Below are 7,361 nucleotides of genomic sequence, written 5' to 3'. Positions count from 1 at the left end.
ATCTCCCTCCTACATTACTGCTCAACTATTTACAATATGTACAAAGATGATTCGAAACAGGAATCACTGCTGACTCACCAAACAAACCCCTGTCATTTAACACATTAAACAGGAGCTCACGTAGTTCAGGTTTCCTGATGTTAGGAGGCACAACCACCTCAAAAGCGTATGCAATTAGAACAAGATCACCCTTTCTACATTTACCAAGTTCCTCTACAGTCGGAGGAACTCCTGAGTCTATATTTTGGAATCTGCTTCATAAATAAGAAAATCATTTATCTTTCGTCTAATGTACATCACGTTATAATCAATAGATAGCTTCATATTGATGCTTCGTCATAGCTCCCAGCTAAGGTACGTGTACGCAAAGTGCGTAGCGACTTACCCTATGGAATAACACTTTTTTTCTCGTAGTACTAGTGCGACTAATTTCGTGGTCCTTTTTTTCCTCTTCCGTTATTTGGCCCTAATCTTCCGTCGTACGCAACACCGTTACGTGACTTTAAAAAAACAAAAAACGACTGGAGCCGAAATAGCGGTTGACACTCCGCCGTCGTAAAGTCAAAATCACGCAGTTCGGGTACGTGGTCACCCCGGGACTATCTGTACTTAACTCGAGTAAGAGTAGAGTTACGTCAACATACAGTATGATGGCTCAAGTAGCAGAAAATTCACTCGAGTAGTCAAAATCAATTCAAAAAGTATTTTGGTGAAAAGAATACTCCAGTAATTATAGTGTTTATAATCGTTTACTTTGAAAATGTCATCAGTAGAGCGAATAAGAGTAGCATTACTTTAAAACAAGATTACTCAATCACAAATCACAGGAGTCAACCCCCCCCAAAAAAAGTATTTGTTGAAAAGAATACTCACGTACTCGGTCACCTGCGTTTTGATTTATTTTTAAAACTGAAATGAGAAGCCAAACATTGTACTCAAGTAATAGCAGCGTTACTTCCAAATAAAATCACTCAAGTAAAAATGCGTATGCATCCACAAGTACTGTAAATCAATATTATCAAGAGAGAAGCCATAAGATGTACTCAAGTAAGAGTAGTGTTATTTTCAAGTATTACTCACATCAATGTAAAAGTAGTACGTACACTAGTACTAGGCAAAAAGTATTGGGTGAAAAAAATATGCAATTACCAAGCAAGTGTTGATAATCATTTATTTTGAAAATAATGTCATCAGTAAAAGCCCAAAATGGTAGTCGAGTAAGAGTAGCATTACGATTAAATAAAATTACTCAAGTACAAGTCAGTCGTCAATCCAAATTATTTGTGAAAAAAATAATCTAGTTATTTGTGTCTGATATATTTTTCAAACTGTAACGAGAAGCCAAACATTCTACTCGAGAAAGAGTAGCATTACTTTCGAATGAAATCAAAGAACTTATAAAATCCAAAAATGATTGTAGTACAAGTATTAAAGTAGTATAAGTGAATCAATGTTAACAAGAGAGTCGCAAAAAGTAAGAGTAGCATGACTACTTCCAAATATTACTCACATTAAACTAAAAGTTGTATTCACACAAGTATTGGAAGAAAAGAAGACTCAAATGCTGAGGAACTGCTTCATTATTTTGACTCCAGTAAAGTCTTATGACATGACCTGGACAATAAATGAGAGTCAAATCATTTGATAAAAGAAAAGGAATGATTTAGATGACATTGAAGAGCAAAAAAATCAAGCTGTGTCAACACGATCGCTAACTGATGGCTGTCGTAACACAAGGTGGAAAGGGGATTAATTTTAGAGGACTCTTATGTACTGTACAAAAGTAAGGATACATTTTGGTGTTACCGGACAAGTCTGGCCAATTGGAAGGCTTCTTAGTGTTCCACAATTCGGTGTTTGTAAGAGGTTCAGAGAAGGACACCACCTTTTCATTTATGTCCACTTCAACTCTGATCCTCTGCACTTTGACAGGCGGATTCCATTCTCCATCATCGCAATAGGGCTTTTTGTATTCCCCATCACGAAACCAAATGAACCAACCAATCATTTCATCTGGCAAACACGGGTCCCCCCAAATAATCCCCACTTGCCATTCAATGTTGTCTACCACCTCCACATCCCACACGTGTCTTCCCGAGTCCAAAGCACCACCCAGCACACACCGCCACGTCTGGGGCCTCTCTGGATTCTTTGGACGCTCCTGCTCTACGTCTTCCCAACTCAGACTGTTCAGATCTTCAGACAGACTGATCCTTGGATTGGCCGTGTTGGGGTCCAGAATGACGGGACTAGGCGAGTGTCTCCTTCATCCGCTCCCACACCTTAAATTTGAGGTTGCCCACGTGTTTGGCTTCGTCCAGTAGACCTCCTGGCAGCAACTGCGGCTTTTCAGGCAGCTCCTGGATTCTGCTCATGGCAGTCTTGAACTTCTTCATGAAAGAAACATTGCCAGACGCCAGCTGCTCCTCAGTGCTTCTGATGAGATTCGAGAGAGCGGCCATTTGTCTGTCGAGAGCCGCCATCTTCTCCTTCATCGTGTGAGTCTTCTTCTTCTCTTCCTCCCTGACCGCAGCCAACCTGGCCTCCTCCTCGACGTCGAGGAAGCGACGGAGCTCCTCAAAATCCTTCTTAATCTTGCGTTCGACCTTCTCCCTCTGGACTTTGATGTACTCTGCCTGTTCATTGCAGTTCTCTTGACAATTGTTGTAATCTTTGAGTCTTTCTTTGGCCTTCTGCAGGCCTTTCTGGAGTTCCTCATGATGACCTTTCACAACTTCTTCAAGGGGCCGGAACTTGTGACCAACGTGGATTTCTGCGTCTCTGCAGATATGGCACACAAGCTCCTGGTGGTCCAAACAGAAGAGTTGAAGTTTCTCCTCATGCAGGCTGCAGATGTCTTCGGATTTGAGCGAGGCACATGAAAGGTTCTCACACATATTCCTCAGTGCCAAGTTCGGAGGCGGATCCATCGAACTAAACTCTGTCCGACAGATTGGACACGATCGTTCTCCTTTGTCCTTCCACTGCTGCAGACACGCACGGCAGAAGTTGTGACTGCACGGCAGCATGACAGGATCGTTGAAGATTTGCAGACAGGTGGGACATTGAAGATGGTCCTCCAGATGTCCAGCCATTGTTTTAGAGAAGACGGCGATTGGCTCGGCGCACAAGTTCGGAATGTCGAGCTGCGGTTGTTCTGCAAAACAAAAAGCATTCTTACATACAATTCGAAAGGATTCTTTCATGTTGTTTCATGTACTTCACTATCAGTTGACAGAACGAGGGGCACAAGGCCGATCCGTAGGGGGCCTACCATCAAAAACTTCCAAATATTTTCAAAACCACTAGCGACCTCATACAAAAACGGACACCTCTTTTAGGCATGTATGAGTCTCCATGAGCAGCGGGATCCAAAAATTCAAAGTCGTTCCATAAAAAAATCCTGATTTATTTTTTTGAAATAAGTACAGTGGTACCTCTACATACGATCACTTCGACACACGATCTTTTCGACATCCGACGTAAAATTTGAGCCGCCATTTGTTTCTACATCCGACGAGTTGCTCGAAATACGACGACATGACAGCACTGCAAACGAACGCACGGTGGATTTTCTTGTGTGAGAAATCAACACAGTTTTCAAAAAAAGTTGATACAGTTGGAGAAACAAGGAAAAAAGTGATGCTTACCTTTGAAATGAAGATGCAAGTTATAGAAAAATATGAGCTTGGGGTGCGCGTCCCTGAACTGGCTCAACAATACAGCTCCATGGTCCTCTTCCGACCACCGTTCGCCACTATTTATAAGTTAAGGTGACAATTATTATTGTGGTAACATTGCCAAGGAAATCGCCAGCTTCGTCACGTTTTTATCATTTATTTAAGAACTTATCCAACACAAAACGCCCATTGTCTCAAGCAGTTGACCGCTCTCAAGAAAACGAAAGTATTATCTCTACCGCACCGACCTATCTCACTGAGACGTCACCTTCGCGGTGCGTTCAGGGACAGTAAAAAGTGTCCGCCATATTAGAATCCGATTCGTTACATTATTTACAGGAATAATTATTAATTATTCTTCTTATTATTATATTATTCTGAATTATTTATTTATAACTTATTTGTTTTTCTATGTTTAATTGCCATTTGTAACAGTGCCAGCAGTATTTATTAAGAATTTAGTGTATGGTTTTAGGCTTTGGAACGAATTAATGGAATTATAATGTATTCCTATGGGAAAATCCTGCTCGACATACGACCATTTCGACTTACAAACAAGGTCCTGGAACGAATTAAATTCGTATGTAGAGGTACCACTGTATAACAAAACTGCGATTGGTAAGCAACCGATTCAGGGTGTAACCTGCCTACTGCGCGTGGTTAGCTGGGATGAGCTCCAGCAAACTTTGCGACCTTCGTGAGGAAAAGCGACATGGAAAACGGATGAATGAATGAATAAGTATAATAAAACTTAAAGTGCCTGTGACACACACACAAAAAAAAACACCTTTATTTCATGTTACACACGATATTTTATGCTCCTGAATGAAATGGACTGCTTGGATGTTTGTGGAAGCGATCGATATATGGCGAATGTGACGTCTGCCGAGTAACCATTTCGCAATACAGCCATCACTATAGCATTCAGCTGATTTTGCAGATTTTTTTTTTTTTTTTGCCGTACTTGAATCAAGTGTACTTGCGCATCCACTCAGTGGGTGGCAGTGGCGCTCTCATTTTCGGAGTGCGCGCAGTATTTTTGAACTAAGCAAGAGCACACAGACAAGAGATATGAGAGCTGTGCACTGTTTTCAAAAGCTGTTTTCCGGCCTTTTTTTTCGGCACAACACCGGACTCATGCAGCGACCTACTGTCTTCTCCGGTTCTCACGTGTCCGCCCGAGAAGTGCCATTTTCGGCTGGGATCGTCACGACGACCGCCCTCACCTACGGTTCTCCCTCGGCCGCCGAGAATGTGCTTTTTTCAGGCCGTTCGCCTTTTGGCTTTTGACTTTTAATACAGTGGGAGATGGCGAAAGACCACTGTTTACTAGAGGTGTGCATCGGCACATACATATGCTATCCTGATATTTACAACTATCTTGTCCACACAAAATCAGCCTATTCACACGAAAGTTTGAAAAACTAAGAGCTTGGAGGCTTATAAATGCTACGTTGCTGGTTGGGTGAAACAGGTCTTCGTACACGAAAATTCGGCAGGAATCTTGTGCTCGGAAAGTGAGTTACGAAATTTTCAATTCAAAATCTTTTGTTCTTGCTAACATCCACTGTAAAGTCTAATGTATTTCATGTCATTTGTCAATGGAGCTAGGGCTTTTAATGTTTATATGGTTTAGCGATAGCACTCTCACTACATACATATATAATATGTAATAAATATGAAGTGCGATAGCACTACTCCAGATTGTCCCTAGTTGAATTTATTTTTTGGCTTTTGGCCTCAATAGTGAAATTGTAAATGAATTGTATGACAACTGTCTGATTATCCCCTTATAATTATATATTTTCAGGTAGTTCATTCACAACGTCTGAGTGTATGTTGTCGGCGATTAGCCTAGCAATGATCTTAATTGTGGTTGTCAGCCCAAAACCCTCTAAATATATATTAAATGCATCTTACCAGATATAAAATGACTACTACATAATCTGTGGTAATCGTTTGGAGCCCAGTTTTCTCGTCAAATTGCAGCAGTCAATCTCTGTCTCCTCTTTGGGTCTCTCGGAATACGGTAAAACTTCAAGTCTCTCCGTCTATCTTCTCTGTTTTTGCAACCGACCGCCACACACGACTTCACCATTTTGATTATTAATGTTAACGAGCAGAAAAACACGCCATAATAGGAGGAGTTTACGAAGCGCTAATGCATTAACATGACGAGTATACGGACAACATGGGGCGGGGGCGTGGTTGTGACGTCACGTGAGTAGGGTCTATAAACTGAACGACTAATTGAAACCATTGAGAATAGGGCTAAACAGAGACAGACAATATGGCGGCCGGATACAGCGACACGTCATTCAGTGACGTTGGTGAGTAGGGTCTATAGCTAATATACACCATGTGTTGCCTTCATTATAAAAGGCTTTTAATTTTTGTGGCTCCTTTTTCATCTCCATTATGGCTCTTTCAACATTTTGGGTTGCCGACCCCGGCACTAAAATAAATGAAACGTCAGCCGTCCAAAGAGCAAGAGTGGCCCAGATGAAGATATTTTCGAGAATGAAACGAAAACTATCGTAACTCGGGGTTTTCCGTGGTCTGTCTGAGCCAAATAAAAACTGGGAGTGAGTTTGCTGATTTTTGACGGCGCTTTAGACTCCAAATGATTCTTTGCTGTTCTGCGCATGCAGCGGTTTCAAAGTAAACAGGACAAAGTTCTTTCAAAAAAATATTTACTTACTGTTACCAATTCTGCCCTTCTTGGTAATTGGCGGTGTTTTCAACTCCTCGCTGTAGTAAGGAGTGGCTCGTTGTCGTCGGTTCGTCCAATTTCTCCCTCAGGAAGGCGGCAGCGGCGTGCACAGAAACACCGAGAGGCCTCGGATGGCTTTTTGTCTCTCACTCCCTCTCTCTCGCTCCCCCACTATCTTCCTCATGAAGACTCACATGACTGCCAGTCAGAATGAAAGTGAAAGCAGCACCACTCTGGATGATGGTTAACCCTTATATAAATATAACCAAAGCACAGACCGGCAAAAAATAGAGAAAATATGATCTCAAGGCACACACGGCACACATTAATGCACTTAGAACAATACTTCCCAATTTTTTTTTCACAAATGAACAGTGCAAATGGCACTCTGGAACTCTTCCACTGAGGATTAAAAAAAGGCTCCAAAGGCTGCCAAAATTCACTCTACTCAATTTACACTGCCTTTTATCTCTCTATATAGGTAAAACGACGCCATTACAGATGGAGTGCGACAATGCATGAGTGGGTCGTGCAGCGCATGCATTAACTGTGTTAAATATTTTCACGTGATACATAAAAAAATAAAATAAAAAAAAAAACTACCGTTATTGGGATAAATCTGATAACCCTACCTTAAACCTAAACTAAAGACTCTGGATGAGTGTAACATATTATGTCTGTAACGTTAAATACAATTAGAAAACGATTTAATAAAAAAAAAATAAAAATTAAAAAAAGGCATGGCCGATATTTTTTTGCCGATTCCAATACTTTGAAAATGACGTGATCGGACACATCTCTATTTCTAATCATTTATTTTGAAAATTTCATCAGCAGAGCGAGTAAGAGTAGCATTACTTTAAAACAAGATTAGTCAATCCCAAAAAAAAAAAAAAAAAATTGAAAAAAGGCATGGCCGATATTTTTTTACCGATTCCAATACGTTGAAAATGACGTGATCGGACACA

At 41.0% G+C, this 7,361-nt stretch overlaps 1 pseudogene; it reads right to left on the bottom strand.

Moving 5' to 3' along the window:
* Positions 1-1,105: 1,105 nt before the first annotated feature.
* Positions 1,106-6,586, bottom strand: LOC130923477 (E3 ubiquitin-protein ligase TRIM35-like; annotated as a pseudogene).
* Positions 6,587-7,361: the final 775 nt, after the last annotated feature.

This window comes from Corythoichthys intestinalis, chromosome 10 (assembly GCF_030265065.1).
Source record: "Corythoichthys intestinalis isolate RoL2023-P3 chromosome 10, ASM3026506v1, whole genome shotgun sequence".
NCBI classification, from domain to species: Eukaryota; Metazoa; Chordata; class Actinopteri; order Syngnathiformes; family Syngnathidae; genus Corythoichthys; species Corythoichthys intestinalis.
Note: the sequence above shows the minus strand (reverse complement) of the source record. Positions and strands in the feature narration are given on the sequence as shown.